We start from the raw sequence: 15,177 nt of genomic DNA on the forward strand, positions 1-15,177 counted from the left end.
CTTGCAGAAACTTTCCCATGCTATTTAAGTGTGAGATTTCAACGGCAACTTTCATGTTTCTGTATTTCATTACAGAACTGGCTCTCTGAACTTCTTTCAGAGACTTCTCAGTTTCTGTCCTTGTGAACAACGTATAAACTCTGGACAGCTGGATCCTTCAGCATTTGAAAGAACAGTAGCATGTTTATAAGTAGACTTATAAACACTTCAGAGGTTGTCAGCAATCTAGAGTCTGGGGATAATCACAATCAACAGCATCCCATCTCTTCTAGTAGTAGTCGACGGGCACTCTCAGTTGCTGATTAAACTGCGTCCTATCACCAAATGGAGACAGATACTAGGCGTGACAAATAGGATTTTTTTGAGGCACTCAAATTTTCAGTACTATCTTTTCCTCAGAGATCCAAGACAGATTTTTGAAATCATTCGTTTCTTGGTGCATTTCTGTATTTTCTATTTATGAGAAAAAAATCAAGCTAATAGCAGCAAATTCATACCTAAATGCAGACTTGACAAACTGTATATTTTTTAGGATGACGAAACCGTCTTCATTCTCTCTTTAGGTGCACGAAATGCACTGCAGTGGACAAAATACTGTGTTGCTGTAACGGCTTCCGTACTAAATTGTTTGGAATAACACCAATTGTTATCCAAAAAGGTGGCTGTACAAATACCCAGTCTTCTGAAAACATGCGTCTTTTAGCCACAAAGCATTCACTCCTGATTGACTCTCAAAGGATGTATATGCATGGACCCTGCAAAAGTGCTCACCAGCAGTGAAATTTCAAGTTAAACAATAGGCATGGCTAGGAACCGCCCACTTCTGAATAGTCCTAGACTTTTCTTTCTGAAATGTCTTGTCCTCTGTATGCAAAAGCTCAGAAGACTCAACTAAAATTCAAGTCTCCCTTTTTCCAAGACAAAACATGCCAGTATTGCACTGCAGCTCGATAAAGCTAGCTATGAAAGTTTAAGAAATTACTGTTGCAGGTGTCTGCCATACTTTCTCTTAGAAATTGTCATGCCTGTAGCAAAGACGGCAGAGCAAGATGTATGTTCACATTTCAGCAATTCAAGTTCCCTGGCTCGTACACCTGCTTCAAGCACTGTTGCATATGTGTTTGCACAAATTCAAGGGCACATGTATACATTTCCTTTTTCCATCTTGGCTGTGCAATGGAAGCAAGTAGCACGGAGGTCAGGCAAACCACCAGGAATGGCAGCATCTGCCCCCCTCAATCTGCCAAGGACAGGACTCTAACAATGGCTGTGTCATAGGTACTGTTTCACGACATACAGGAACAGAGCGCCCTGTTGGTCAGCCTGGTCTGTATGCAACAGAAAAAAACTTAATTAATATTTAGCTTACTCTTGAAGTAGATAAATCAGGATGCCATTTTTCACACCTTCAGTAGGAAGAATGAGAACTTTATTGGCCTTAACAAGGAGGAAATGGGACTCTCCATTATAGGGTTAGCAGGTGACTGGTACTTGAATCTCAGCACTAGATTAGCACAGGCAATATACAAACATTTCTGCCGAAAACTCTACGCGTGTCCTTCTATGCTTTTGTATTTCCCTATGTACCTGAGGATACAGCCGCCGGTCTCTCTGCTAGACCTGATCTGTGCCTGATGGGACAGAGCAGCTGTTGGCAATGGTCACTCCTGCCTTTGGCTACGGCACAAAGGGTTCCAAGTTCTGGCTCAGATTAAAGCAGGTCCCGTGGTTTTCTCCCTCTCCCACCCACACCCCTGAGGCAGAAATGGAGGGCGGGCGGGAAATGGCCACTTGTGGTTTTGACCTGCAGCGCACCCAGGACAAGCCATGTGCCTTAGATCCACTTAAAGCACAGCCACCAGTACTGTTTAGTTTCTTGCCACTCTGGAAACCCAAAGCTGGTTATTAAAAAAACCCCAAACCTCTGTGTTTTGGCCAGGTGCAGCCTGTGTTACAGAAACCTTGAAGTTAACTCTGTGCACAGCCCAGAACCCGGACAAGAGGAGCAGTGAGGGAGCCGCAGCAAACGATGCAGGAAGCTGATAACACGGGTTATTTTCAGAGATGCCCAGCAGACCTCGGGCAGGCTTTCAAAGGTGTCTGAGAGGCTCCAGAGCCACGCAGCCCACAGCCGCTGCGGCGGGAAGCTGAGGGAAGGGAGCGAGGGAGGGAAGGAAGGAAGGAAGGGCGCGCAGGCTGCTCCCACCTTGCCCCTGAGCCTTGCTCCCGGCCCTGCCCCGGCCCCGCCACAGCGCCCCCTGGCAGCGACGGCTGCAGCGCGCCCAGCGGCCTCGGCGCGTTACCGCGAATAACCGTTCGCCACCGCCCGCCAAGGGGCGGAGCCACCTGCTCATTTAAATAACTCGGCGGCTCATTTGCATGCTGCCAAGATGGCCGGCCCTGGGATTGGCCGGCTCCGAGGCAGCCCCCACTGCCGGCCCCTGTGCCCACGGAGGGGGCGGGGTCAGGCAAGAGAGGGGAGGGGACACGGGGCTTATTTGCATAACGGCCCGGCGCGTGCGACGGGGGGAGGCGGCGTTCGTGCCTGGAGTGGGTTCCGATTTTGAATCTACGGCGGCAGCGGCACCGGGAAGGCGGGAGCAGCGGCGGCCGCCGAGCGCTGGGGCAGGAGCTGCCGCGGGACGCAGGTACCGCACATCCCTTTCGGGGCGCGGACGGCCGGGCAGCGGCAGCACTCTGTGCGGAACGCTGCCCCGCGCGGTGGTGGCGGCGGCGGCGGCAGTGCGCATGCTCCGGGGCTGCAGCTTTGCACACGCGCCGCTGCGCGCACCCACGCTCGCTCACCAGCGCAGCTCAGCTACGCGCGCACTGCATGGGAGCACGTGACTCGGCTCCAGTGCAGGCGGCGGCGCGCATGCGCGTTGCTGTTTTCACGCAGAGGTGGCAGCAGGTGGGGAGCGGGGTGCGGGGAGGCGTTTTCCTCCGCCCCCCACGTGTGGAGGGATCCCTGCGGCGGCCGCTGCGGGTCACAGGTAGGTCTGGCGTGGGGCAGGGCACAGCTGGGGCACTCTCCTGTGTCCTGAAGGCGCAGAGAGCTGGGCGACACCAGGCAGTTGTCTGATTGCATTCTGTCTTACGCATCGGTGAGGTGAGGTGGAGGCGCCTCCTGCACCACACCGGGCGGGTGTTTGGGTGGGACAGCGGCGCCTCGAAAGCATTTCCTTACTCTCTGTCCGAATTGGGGATGGCGTGACCTGGGTGGTGCTGTATGCGGCCAGTGGATATCCTCGCAAATACAGTGGGCGCTGGTGTTGAGTGTCGCGGTGGATGGGCTGTGGAAGCAATGAGGAGAAACCCTCTTTCTGGTTATTGCACTCAATGTGCTGATGAACTTCAGATTAAAGTTTCTGAAGCATATGACCATGCTAATTTACGAGAAATGGGCGTGTTTCAGTGGAGGGGGGGAAGGCTTAGTTGTGCCTTATTTATGTGGTGTCATCAGTAAACAAGGCCAGCGTGGCTACTCCAGGTTGTTGTGGAGGCCCACGTAAAACAAAATGGCAAAAGTTAACTGTTTAAGTAATATATTTATGTAAAGAACGTACGTCTGAAGTTCTAATTTTCTTTGAACTTAAGCATTTAAAATATTGAAACTGTATTTATGGTGAAGTGTTTCACATTTTAATTCTGAGGTGATATTGGGGCCTGTTAGAGGTGTAGCAGCAGTTTCCTCAAGCAGTTTTTTCTTTTAACAGGTATATATCCTTTTTATTAGATCTCCTAATCTTTGACAGATATCCAGTGGAAATGCCTACATTAGAATATTTTGTTGCATAATAGTAAACTTGAAATAAATTGACGGATTGTAATGTCAGTGTGACCCTTAACACAGATAGACATGTTGGATGGGAAAATTAGATGGAATTGTTGATGGAAAAATATTCTCTTAAAATAAAGGGGCGAACAGCTCAATTGTTCTGGGCAACAGTCAATGAGCTTAAAACTGCAGCCTTCATGCAGTCTCAGAAAAATAATACTTGTGAATCTAGACAGCTTATTTAACATGCTAATAGGCGGAAGTAAGAGTATGTTAATAAATACGTTTGGTCAATATCCCAGATTATACAAGCAAATACAGTATTATTATGAATAACGTTATTAGAATTTGCATCTGCAACATCAGGATATTCTACAAGCATGCTGTTTGGCTCTCTTTTGCAAGTTACTAATGTTTACACTTAGGTTTTTAAAAATGAAAATGTGAAGAATGTGCTTAATATCTGCTTAAATCTGAAATTAGTAAGTTAAATATGAACTCTGTACACAAACAGCAGATACCAATGTAGAAAAAAATACGTTTTTCTGACTAGGTACTGGTTTGTGCAATCCTACAGGAAGGTATGAAGGAGAGTATCACCTCGAATATTAAGAATTCTTTGGAGGGGAAAAAACCAAACACAAAAACCACTGCTATTTGATATGCGATCTTGGGTAGGTAATTTCTTAGTTTTCAGATCTCTGAAATGGGGCTAATGGTACTTGTCAGGCCCATCATAAAATGAATTCACTAATGATTGCATGAGGACTTGTGCAATTCATGAATCATAGTGACTACACCCACTATTTATTCCTCAAGTTTGGCAGTTATTTTATATGCTCCAGAAGTATCAAATCAAGATCCTATGTACGTCTAATCCAGAAAGGAATTATACAAATAATTTTGGATAGCAACACATTTTTCTGATAAACGCCAAATAATTAAAATACAGAAAAACTTGTTTTGTCACTGTTTATAAGTAACTGCTCATTATGTGTTCTTTTTCAAAGAATCTCAAGAGATCTTTGTGTTCTCGTCGTTATGTTCTTAGTTTAGTAGACTTACTACGTTGCTTGGAGTAAAAGGCTTTTTATCAGCTGCAATCTTGCTACCAAGTGTAGCAGTGCTGAACTGATGCTTCCTGTGATAATGTGGAACAGTGCCTTACTTTGCTGTATGGATTAATTTAACAAGACTATCTTGAATGTTGTGTAGGCTTGAAACTGATCATAACAAAATTGATTCATAGAAGGAAACAATAATAATATACGTCAATTGAAACAGTCATTTTGATGCTCTTATTGAGGGACCTCTTAATTCTCATTTCCTAGCCATTACAAAGTCTCTTTTCAATAAGATGCTAATCCCAATAGATATGCATATGTGCCATACTCTGCCGAGTTTGCTGATACCTCCTGCTTTAGCTTGTATTGTTATGCCCATTTCACATATTTAGAAAATCAATATTAACTGTAATATGTTAGTTTCCCTGTAAAGGCTCCTTTAGTAATGCTTCCATTTGGGGCATAAAGGCAGGAAATGTGGTATAATATAGGCATATGCTTTCCTCCCAGCATGGGAGGTGATCTTGCTAATCAAGAGTCTGAACAACCTATGAATAAAAATAGTTTTATTTTAAATACTGATTTTACAGAATCTGTTGCAAACAGAAACAGTTTACATGTTAAACAATTTTTAAAATCCTGTTTTAGTAAGTGATTCCTAATTAGTAACCAAATCCTTATTTTCATTGTGTTTGATTGTGATTTTTGGGAGAAGGCATTTCTTCTGTTACAAACAGACAATATTTCCACAGTGAAAAGTAGTTGACTAAACCAGATATTCTATTTTCCTTCCAAAACAAAAGAAAAATCAAATTTCTTTCCATCTAGATGTTTTTAATAGTATAATCATTAATTACGCTTATCTGGGCCTATTGACAGAAATTATATTTATGTCAAAAAATTTCAAGGTTATTCATGAAATGTAGATATAAGACCAAAAGATATTTCACCAGTATTTTGCTCTTACTAAAATAGTTTGCAAGTTGAATGCATTTTTCCTATTTGCTCTCCATCTGGTGTTTTCCTATATTGTGGGCTAGTTATATGTTTATATTATGAGTTTATTTTGGAAATTACTGCAGTGACAGAGGTGTACATCACAATTTTCATAAGGGATATTAGATGAGGAAAATAAGTTGCAAGTTATAAAACTATTATGATATATAAATGTGGGAGTTTTGTTTGGTGGTTTTTTTCCTCCCCGATATATTTTTATATTATTTTTCTCTTAAATGCATTGAAATCTAAGATTGTTAATATTTTTCAGTTGAATCTGTGGCTGGACTCTTTACTTCCCTTCAGTATGTGGCATTATTTTGAGAGATTTACCTACACACACAAAACAATTGGGAACTCATAACCTGGCCAACACAACATGCTTTCATGGTGTATATTTATAATTCTGGTATTTCAGTTATACTCATTGCACTATATGTTGTACCGTATGAAAAACACTCTCCTGTTTCCACCATACTGTAAGAAACTCTTCATCAAGCAACAGTGACTTATCCAAATACAGAATGAAGGGTAAGATAGCGTTGCTGTGTGGCGCAACAAAAAATTTGAGTGTTTTTTTTTTTTGACAGCTCGTTAAGAAGCATAGAGGAAGTTAGGTTGTTCTCTAAAGTGATCTCTGTAATCAGCTGTTTTTGTTAAGTTGACAGTTACAGAATGTCTTAATCTGAATAAAGTTTAGATGTGAATTGGGTAATACTTCATATTTAAAATTCCTGTAGCTCAATCTTGTTTTAGATATTAAAGCCTGGTGGCTGATCCTAAAGAAGGTAACTGTAAAGTCTTCTAGCTTTGAGATTTGGATCTGGAGCATAGATTTTGTCAGCCTTTGAGTTCTGGTTATCTTTTTAAAAGCAAAATTTTGCATGATGTTGTGGGATCTTAATTTTCATTTGCCTGAAGAGATTTTGTGTATCTTTTGTAGTGTGTTTAGGTGTCTTTACCTTTTTTGTTTGTGTGTGGGTTTTTGTTGCCCCCCCCCCCCCCCCCCCCATTTCTATAGCAATGGGGGTCAGAAAATCCTTGAGTTCATACGTAGAATGTTTAAGTCTCTGGAAACACCTGATCATTAAGGTTCATTATTAGCCTACAGATCAGGCTATAAATTTTAGAGATATGAAGTACTGATGCTAGTTATCCAGAAACTGGATCCGCAGAATGCGTTAGTATTTTTTTAGAATGGTAAAGATTGAACTAAGCAATACATTTTCTAGTTTTTCAGGGTGTAAACAGTTGAACTGTGATTCAGAAATGGGAGACTGTTTTGCTTCGTTGTGTTTTTTTTGTCTTTAGTTGCATATTCTGGTTTTAGTTAATGTTCTAGTTCTTATCTCTGTTCTGTCTTGACTATTTGTGTGCATATATATATATGCAAAAAACCATCCCAAAGTTGAGAGTAGAATTTCAGCTAAACTTGAGTTTTATGTGGCTTTGTGTTTTAAGTTTTCATTTGAGGTTATGTTAGACAGTATTAAACAAAAACCAGAATGCTGTTGGTGAAAAATAAATGCCTGCATGAAACTTAAAAAAATGAATGAATAAGGTTATTAAATGGCACTTAGGAATTCCACTAATAAGACAAATGTGTTTAACAAATATAAATTATCTTTTTTTGTTTAAGCAGAAAATTGCAAAACAGGTATGCGACAAAAATGTTTAATTGTGCCACAGCCCTATAAATTTTACTAGAATTGAGCAGATTTCTGTTATAGTAATCCAGTTTTATGTGATCGTTGTTTGTCCATTGTTCTATCCTTAGTAATTCTTGAAAGACTTGTTGGTTTTCAGTAAATTTGACAGGAGTAAGTATCAAAGATAATTAATTCCTGCAAATTTTGTGAAAACAAGCAGCTGGGCTGAGGAGAGGCTACCATTGTCCCCAGTGAGGGAACCTGGCAGTTAAAGGTTGTTTTGGGGGATAACTTGCTATCAGTCAGGACATAGGTATTGTCTGTCAAAGCATTATAGAGGCTGTGACATCAACATGCAGCTTCAGACTAGACGTGTACGTGCATTCGCTTGCCCAGTGTGGTAAGGCACCAATGATAACCTGAGGTTACTCTGATAAAAAGTAGCAAGACAATGTTCATAGATCTGCAGGAAGTGTGGTTTCATTCGTTCCATTGCTCACTCATTATCTTGTTTAGTACCACTGACATACACTTTTCAAAATCGCCAGTGTATTTAACAGCAAGTCTGCCCTCTCTGCCTTTTTTTTTCCTTTTTTTTTTTTTTTTAAGTAATGATTCCTTGGTGGTGTAGCTGAAGGCATAATCGTAACTATGTGGTATTAAATAAATGCCTGATCCTCAGTTGTATGTCAGCTTCCATCGTATCACTGTGGAGGAATTCAGAACACTATCTATACGTATGTGTGCTGTACAAATGCCCTTTATGTTCCTTTGGCATTTATGAGTAACTTCAAAAAAAAAAAAAAACCACACACAAAAACAAACAAACAAAAAACCAAAAAAAAAACCAAACCCAAACCAACCTATGCTCCTTAAGATGCTTTATTTTGAGCTGTGCATGTTAAAAATGACTGAAAACTGTACTCATGAGTTACCAGCTCTTATTTCTTTGAGGAACAAACATCAAATCATGTGAGATCTTAGTAAATTAGATGGCTGTGTGCAAAGTATTTTTTTAGAATAATTTATTTTCTAAGATATTTAAGTAAACTAATAGAGCTTGTTTGCTGTGTGTAATGTCAACATTTTTAATACAGGAAAAATGTTTTTTCCTTCTAGGTCCAATTTCTGAAAATGTTCTTAAGTAAATTCATGTACTCAAAGCACAGGTTTTATGAATCATATAATTGTGGATATGTCAGCTAGCTGTTAAAATAACCTGTATATTTGCTCCGTCATTTTGTGCTGTCCTAAGCGTCATCCTCCATTTCACAATAGTGTAAAGAAATGTTACGGTAAAAAAAAAAACTGTCATGAAATAAAGCTCCTTCTACCTTTGCATCCAACTTATTGCAGTTTCCAGAAAGTCATTTTAAAAAGATGTTGCATTCTATTTTTTAAGTCTTTCAAAATGTGTTTAGTAGCAAACTAGCACATAAACATATGTGCTTGCTGACTTCAGTCATTACATTGAAAATTTCCTTCATTGGTCCTTGGCTTGGAATTACGGGAACACCTCAAATGTTGTGCAGACTTTGACTTTCTGGACTCTAGTGTTCCTTGTCTCATGATTATCATGGACTCTTTCTTTTCCCCAATAGTTGAAGTAGTTTTTATCTGCGAAGTTCTTGCAGTCCTAAGTGAGAGTTGAGATGTTTCTTGAAGTCAGCCTACTGGCCTGTGTAAATCTAGGAATAAAGGAGGGTTTCAGTAAATGGTCTATTGAGACATCAATTCAGATGCATACAAACAGTAGTGGTCTCTCATTAATTTCATCAATGTAAAACTGTTTTGCCGACTTAATGTTTGTTAACTAACATACAAAAAACCAACAAAACAAAGAACAGCAACCAAAGAAGAAGGTAAACGAGAAAAGTGGATGAGATATGTGGTTTGTACACAAGGAAATGTGGACAATATGCAGCAGACTGGTTTCTAAGCGTGTAAGTAGAGCAAAAGAAATTATTTATGCTTTGGCTGCTTTTTTACTGCCCTTGTAATGTGAAATGACATAAAACCCTATCTGAAAGTCCAGGATTTTCTGCCTCCCCTTGATTCTTCAAAGTGGGAGCCCTGGTATAAAGTCTGACTCTATGTAATGATATTTAAAAGGGGGGGGGTGGTGATATTACTTACACAGGGCAACAATTAGAGAAATGACAGTACCATTCTCTTGAGTTTCTTGTTTGATGTTCATGAGAAGGTTTGGAAAATGGAAGATCTGTTTTAAAATGTAACTTACAACTAGAATAATTGAACCTGATGAAATGATACTGCAGTGTGTTGGCACGTCATCAAAAGAGGGCAGAGTTAAGGTTGTTTAGAGTTTTCATTATGTATTTAAGAGAAATCTAAACATAACAGGTTAAGTTTTAATTCCATTCTGAATGTTTTTAAAATGCCTGATTTTCTTACTTATTTTTGATTTTTAGAGAACCTGTATAGGTGCCACCCCAAGTAGCAATAAGAAATTGTCCCACGCTAATAGAGGAATTCCACATTAGTGTAGGTTCATTTTAATATTTCCTGGACCAAAGCATTCTCAGATGAGTGTCCTGTTTTTGGCTGGGGTAGAGTAAATTTTCTTCCTAGTAGCTGGTATAGTGCTGTGTTTTGGATTTAGTATGAGAATAATCTTGATGATAACGCACTGATATTTTACTTGTTGCTAAGTAGTGCTTACACTGAGTCAAGAACTTTTCAGCTTCTCATGCTCTACCAACTGAGGAGGCTGGAGGTGCACAAGAAGCTGGGAGGGGACACAGCCAGGACAGCTGACCCAAACTGGCCAAAGGGATATTGCATACCATATGACGTCATGCTCAGTATATAAACTAGAGGAAAGCTGGTTGGGGGGCTGCTGCTCGGGGACTGGCTGGGCATCGGTTGGCAGGTGGTGAGCAGTTGCATCATGCATCACTTGCTTTGTATATTCTTTTATTATTTTTATTTTATTTCAATTATTAAACTGTTCTTATCTCAACCCACAAGGGTTTGTTTTTTTCCACTTTTATTCTTCCAATTCTCTCCCCCATCCCACCGGGGGGGGGGGGGTGAGCGAGTGGCTTGTGTGGTGCTCAGTTGCTGGGGTTAAACCATGACAATGAGTGATTTCACTACTAATTTTGTGTTTAATTAAAAGTCAGCTTTTATTTTAAAATTAGTTTGGTTAATATTTTTTAACATATTAATGCACTGAAGTATATGGATTGAACTCTTGAGTAAATATATATGGTTTCTTACTATTCAGCTAGATTTTTTGCAACTGGGTGTCTGTGTTGACATATTAGTATCTCTGTGCGTTCATAAAGCTTTCTGACAAGGTAAGACGATTGACTGCAGTAACTGGAGTGTGACATGGGTTCTGTTTTCTCTGGCTCAGTGAAAGTGTTCTCTGAAATTTTTTTGCCAAGTAGTTATGCCTATTCAAACCTATTTAAGTCATCAAGTTTCCATATATCGAGCTCCAAGACTGAATGTTAGAGAATGCAGTGTTGTGCAAGTTGCAGCTCTTGGGTTCCAGATTAGAACTCCCTAGGTTTTTGTTGAACTTCTAGGACTGGAGGTCAGAATTCACCTTTTGATGTAGGAATTTTGTAAGTGCGCTAAACATAGAATTCTCTTCTATTTAAAACATTGCTACTGTGGAAATCAAAATGTATGTATATTTGTCATATAAATGAAATACTAAGTTTGAATTTTGAAATGTTACAAGTTACTGTAAATCCCTGTAAGCTGAAGGTGTTCTATGTATAAAGTTCAGAGTAAGCAACATGGGGTTATAATTGGCTAATAGAAAATGTTTGTTTGTAAACTTGATTTTTGATTTAGTAATAGGTCTTCGTGAAGAAAAGCTTCAGTGTACTGGGTAATTTTAAATTAATTGTAATGAAATTGTTCTCCAGTCTTCACAAATTTGTTTTTGAGAGACTTGTCTTTTGGGCATTTGAACTTCAAGCATATTTTAAGTTAGTCCTCTGAATCTGTACAGTATTATCAAAGATGGTAATAATCAATGTAGCTGTTTACATGTATGTGGCATGTGCTTTTTCTTGTGCTGCAAATCATGCTTTTCCTTTTGTCCTTGTGTTAGCCAGATGGTGTATTTCAACATTTTTTAAGTTTGAAACACTAACTGTGGTGCTGATGAGTGCATCAGACAACTACTGTTGGCATGATTAATCAGTCCTGAAATAACCAGCTACTGCTGGCAACAGGCATGCAGAGTTATGTAAGGTTAGACATTTTCATGAAAAAAGTAGATGGAGGGCATGTTCTCCCACTTCTTTTGGGGGGCTTACCATGTTGGGATAATTTTGGATCACAAAGACTATTTTTTGGTAGAAAGTTAGGAATAATTTCCTTCAGGATCGCCTCATGTGCGCTTGCAGTTATTTTGTTTTAAAATAGCCGTATTTGGATTTTGTAGAAGAGGTGTACGTGATGAAGTGAGGCAGATACAGAGGAGCTCCCTCCAGAACTGATCCACTGTTGTCTGGACAAGAGCGGGTGATTGGCGTTAATGAACAGATATTAAAGAGGAACCTGTATTATCTTAAGTTCTGCTTGCATTAAAGTTGTGTATTTGTTTGACAACCCCTCTGTCCCCTCCCATAGGTTCCCAAACCAGTTCTTTAGGAACAAATTACTCAGTATTGTTACGACAAAATTCCAGCAAAATTGCTGAAGGGATTCTAGATATATCTCTTCTTTGAAAAATTTACACAACATACTGCATAATTTGTAAAGAATTAGATACTTGATTTCTGTGGGCATTGAAGTTCTGGAGTGTTCTTGGGTTTTTTGCTAGCTTCCTTATTTATAAATTGAACTTCCTTTTTTCCCCCAAGTAAAACTGTTTTATTGGGCAACTAATATTATGTAGTATTTCAAAATAGGTGGTGCTGTAAAAATGTATAGATCAGTTTCTGAAACCTTTTTTTTTTTTTTTTTAAAAAGACTGAGATGAGGCTGTTCTTGAAAAGTATTCCCTAATGTTTGCCAGTTCTATGCATGATCTGGCTCTGTATCTGTGGCTGTTAATATGTGACATGGATTCTGAACTGCCTGGAGTCGGGAGGGATTTGAAGTATACGATACAAATGCTGGATCACAGACCTAGCAGGGCCGCCTCTCTGTGGTTTTTGATTTATTTTAGTTTTCTCTTTACCAGTGGTGCTCTGAGTAGCTGCAATGTTGCAGCCATGTATTAACCATTTCCTGCCTGTCAAAGAAACCATTCCTCTGGCCCCCCTCTGCCTGTGCAGTTTGATGCAGTGTGGCAAAGAGGGAAGTGCTTTGCTGTATAAATGTTTTATCCACTGCTGAGTTGTCACTGAGTGGCTGGTCTTGAGTGCACGTTGCAGCCATCTTAATCCCATTTTCAGTGCAGCTGAGACAGTGCAGTTCCAAAATGGCTGACGGAGTGCTCTTCATTGCAGCAGTTTAGCTTGACTGTATGCAAATGAGCAGAGCTGTTGGCATCACATGCGCCAGACCTTAGAGGTAAGCACTAGCTCTGCTTTGCTGAGAAACAATTTCAAACTTTGTTTAGGCAAAACTAATTAATTCTAAGCTATATAAAACATCTTAAAATATTTTCCTTTTTTTGTCAACAAGAGGGTGTTTTTTGGTGGGGGGGGGGTTGGCTTGGTGGTTTTTGTTTTCCCTCCCCTCTCTCACAGAATTAATTCATAGACCTCCATCGTTTCTCAGTTACAGCGTAGATTGGGTGGGACAGGAGAGGTCAAAGGTCATACCCATATGTCTTGCTAATGAAATAATTTCATTTTGGCTCACTTCCTTACCAGGCCAGACGACCTCTCACTTTATGCTGCTCTTTCTCAAAGGTTTGCCTCATACTTTAACTAAAACATAAAATAAATTATTTATAAACTTCGTTAAATTTTTGTAACCAAGTGGTTAGATTCACGTTTGATTATCATATTTTCAACATGTAACTTTTTCCAGTGGTAGATAAGAAGTACAAAACCTGCATAAATACATTGGAACAGCAATGACTATGTAAATGTTAACTGTTTTGCAGGTAGCAGTTATTTGCTACTCAAGAATTAACCCTACTATAAATTCTGCAGAACTGCTACAAATGATAGAATGAAAGTTTCGAGGTAAATTATTCTTTTATTTCTTTTGTATAACTTAATTGAAATCTGAGATTCAAAGTGGTAGTGGTTTCACATGGCCTAGTCTTTTCCTGTGTTTCTTACTGGTTGGTGGCCTAGCTATCGGTCATCCTCAACGCTCGTTAAAAGGTAGTTGATAGGTGTCTGTGTGCAGGGACATGAAGGTGGGAGAAAAGCAGTGCTCAGCTTTTTTCCATTGGGGAGGGGGAGAACAGAAAAGAAGGAGGAGAAAGAAGACATTTTTCCTCACAACTCACTTATTTTCTTGTTTTGTGTCTGTCTTAAATACCTAGTTAAGGTCTTTATGGGATCTTAAGCTGGGTATGAGTTAATTTGAGAGTAATTAAATAGGGAGTTACTTGAAGTTCTCCAAAAACGTATCAGGAGCAGCAGAAGAGCTGGATAATTCATCAGGATGGAGCTCATACTATTTTCTTGTCTGAAGTTGAATATAGTGCTAAGGATGTGAAAGTCGGTACTAAACTCCTAAAAGTTTAGTCCTTCCTCAATATTTTTGCACATTAATTTGGTGCTTTTAGCAGACTGTGTAACAAAGTGTTTGGTGGTTAAATTAGTTTTTAACTATCTGTTCCCATAAATGATCTTCTATAGTTAACAACAATACACTCTTTATAAAAAGAAACGAAGTATTCTGGGCAGATAGTGCACATCAAGTTCTCAGGAGATGTGGTTTCTCCATGTTTACTGTGTGCATTTGCTATGAAGGAATTTTTTAAAATATCAGTGAAATACAGGATTTTAAGCCCAGGTTGATTGCTGACTTCAGCTAACTCTAAATTTGTAAGTAATTGGTCATAGGATTTTCCTGCTTTAGGATAAAAGATCAATGATGGGAATAATCCGAATGTGGGGTCACAGGTGATGATGAAATGCAGGTAGGTAGGTAGTTTTATTACTTGTTTTATTGTTAGTGGAATGTTGTTTAGTGGATTTTATTTAAGGCAGATTTTAGTTCATAGTGGCTTTTCTTGATTGGGTAAGATAGTTAAGATGCTGAGAACATCTGGGTACTTCTGTTGTCCAAGTTTTCAGTCATTTTAATTCTACTGAAATGCATTTATCTTGATAAAATGCGAAGTTTTGCCATATATTCACCTCATCTAATGAATGCAGATTAATAATGTAGTGAGATTTCCTTCTTCCCATCCCCCAAACAATAATCTTTCTGGTTTTTTGCAAGATACTCTGAGTCAAGTCATCCTGACCCCACTCTTATAAATGATTACTGAAGTTTGTGTTTGTGTGGTTTTTAGTCAGTTATTGTTGTTGATTAATTCCAGATGTTAATTTTGATATTGTTCAAAGCAAGAAGAAACAATTCATTCTTTATAATAAGATCACCGAACTCCTACTTCGTAATCATTGAAGGGGATGAAATTTTATGTCTAAAACATACTTTACTATACACATCCTGTGGTGGTTTTGTTGGTGTGGTTTTCGGTTTTGGCTTTTTTTGTTTTTTTTTTTTTAAAGGAGCATATGAAAGTGTTATAAAACAGTAGGCATATGAAAATTGTCAAGTTCTG

The 15,177-nt window shown here is 39.4% G+C and overlaps 1 protein-coding gene across 7 annotated transcripts in view; it reads left to right on the forward strand.

Moving 5' to 3' along the window:
- Positions 1–2,383: 2,383 nt before the first annotated feature.
- The window catches only part of ATF7IP (activating transcription factor 7 interacting protein), a 116,162-nt gene continuing 103,368 nt past the window's right edge, over positions 2,384–15,177 (forward strand). For 3 of the 7 annotated variants that reach the window (XM_075153219.1, XM_075153145.1, XM_075153183.1), the window contains exon 1: positions 2,777–2,993. The gene's annotated coding sequence lies outside the window, so the exon portion shown is untranslated. Of the gene's footprint in view, positions 2,649–2,776; positions 2,994–4,331; positions 4,453–15,177 lie in introns of those variants that run through there. The other 4 variants (XM_075153155.1, XM_075153228.1, XM_075153208.1 and 1 more) reach the window with 4 other exon arrangements.

This window comes from Calonectris borealis, chromosome 1 (assembly GCF_964195595.1).
Source record: "Calonectris borealis chromosome 1, bCalBor7.hap1.2, whole genome shotgun sequence".
In the NCBI taxonomy this organism is placed as follows: domain Eukaryota; kingdom Metazoa; phylum Chordata; class Aves; order Procellariiformes; family Procellariidae; genus Calonectris; species Calonectris borealis.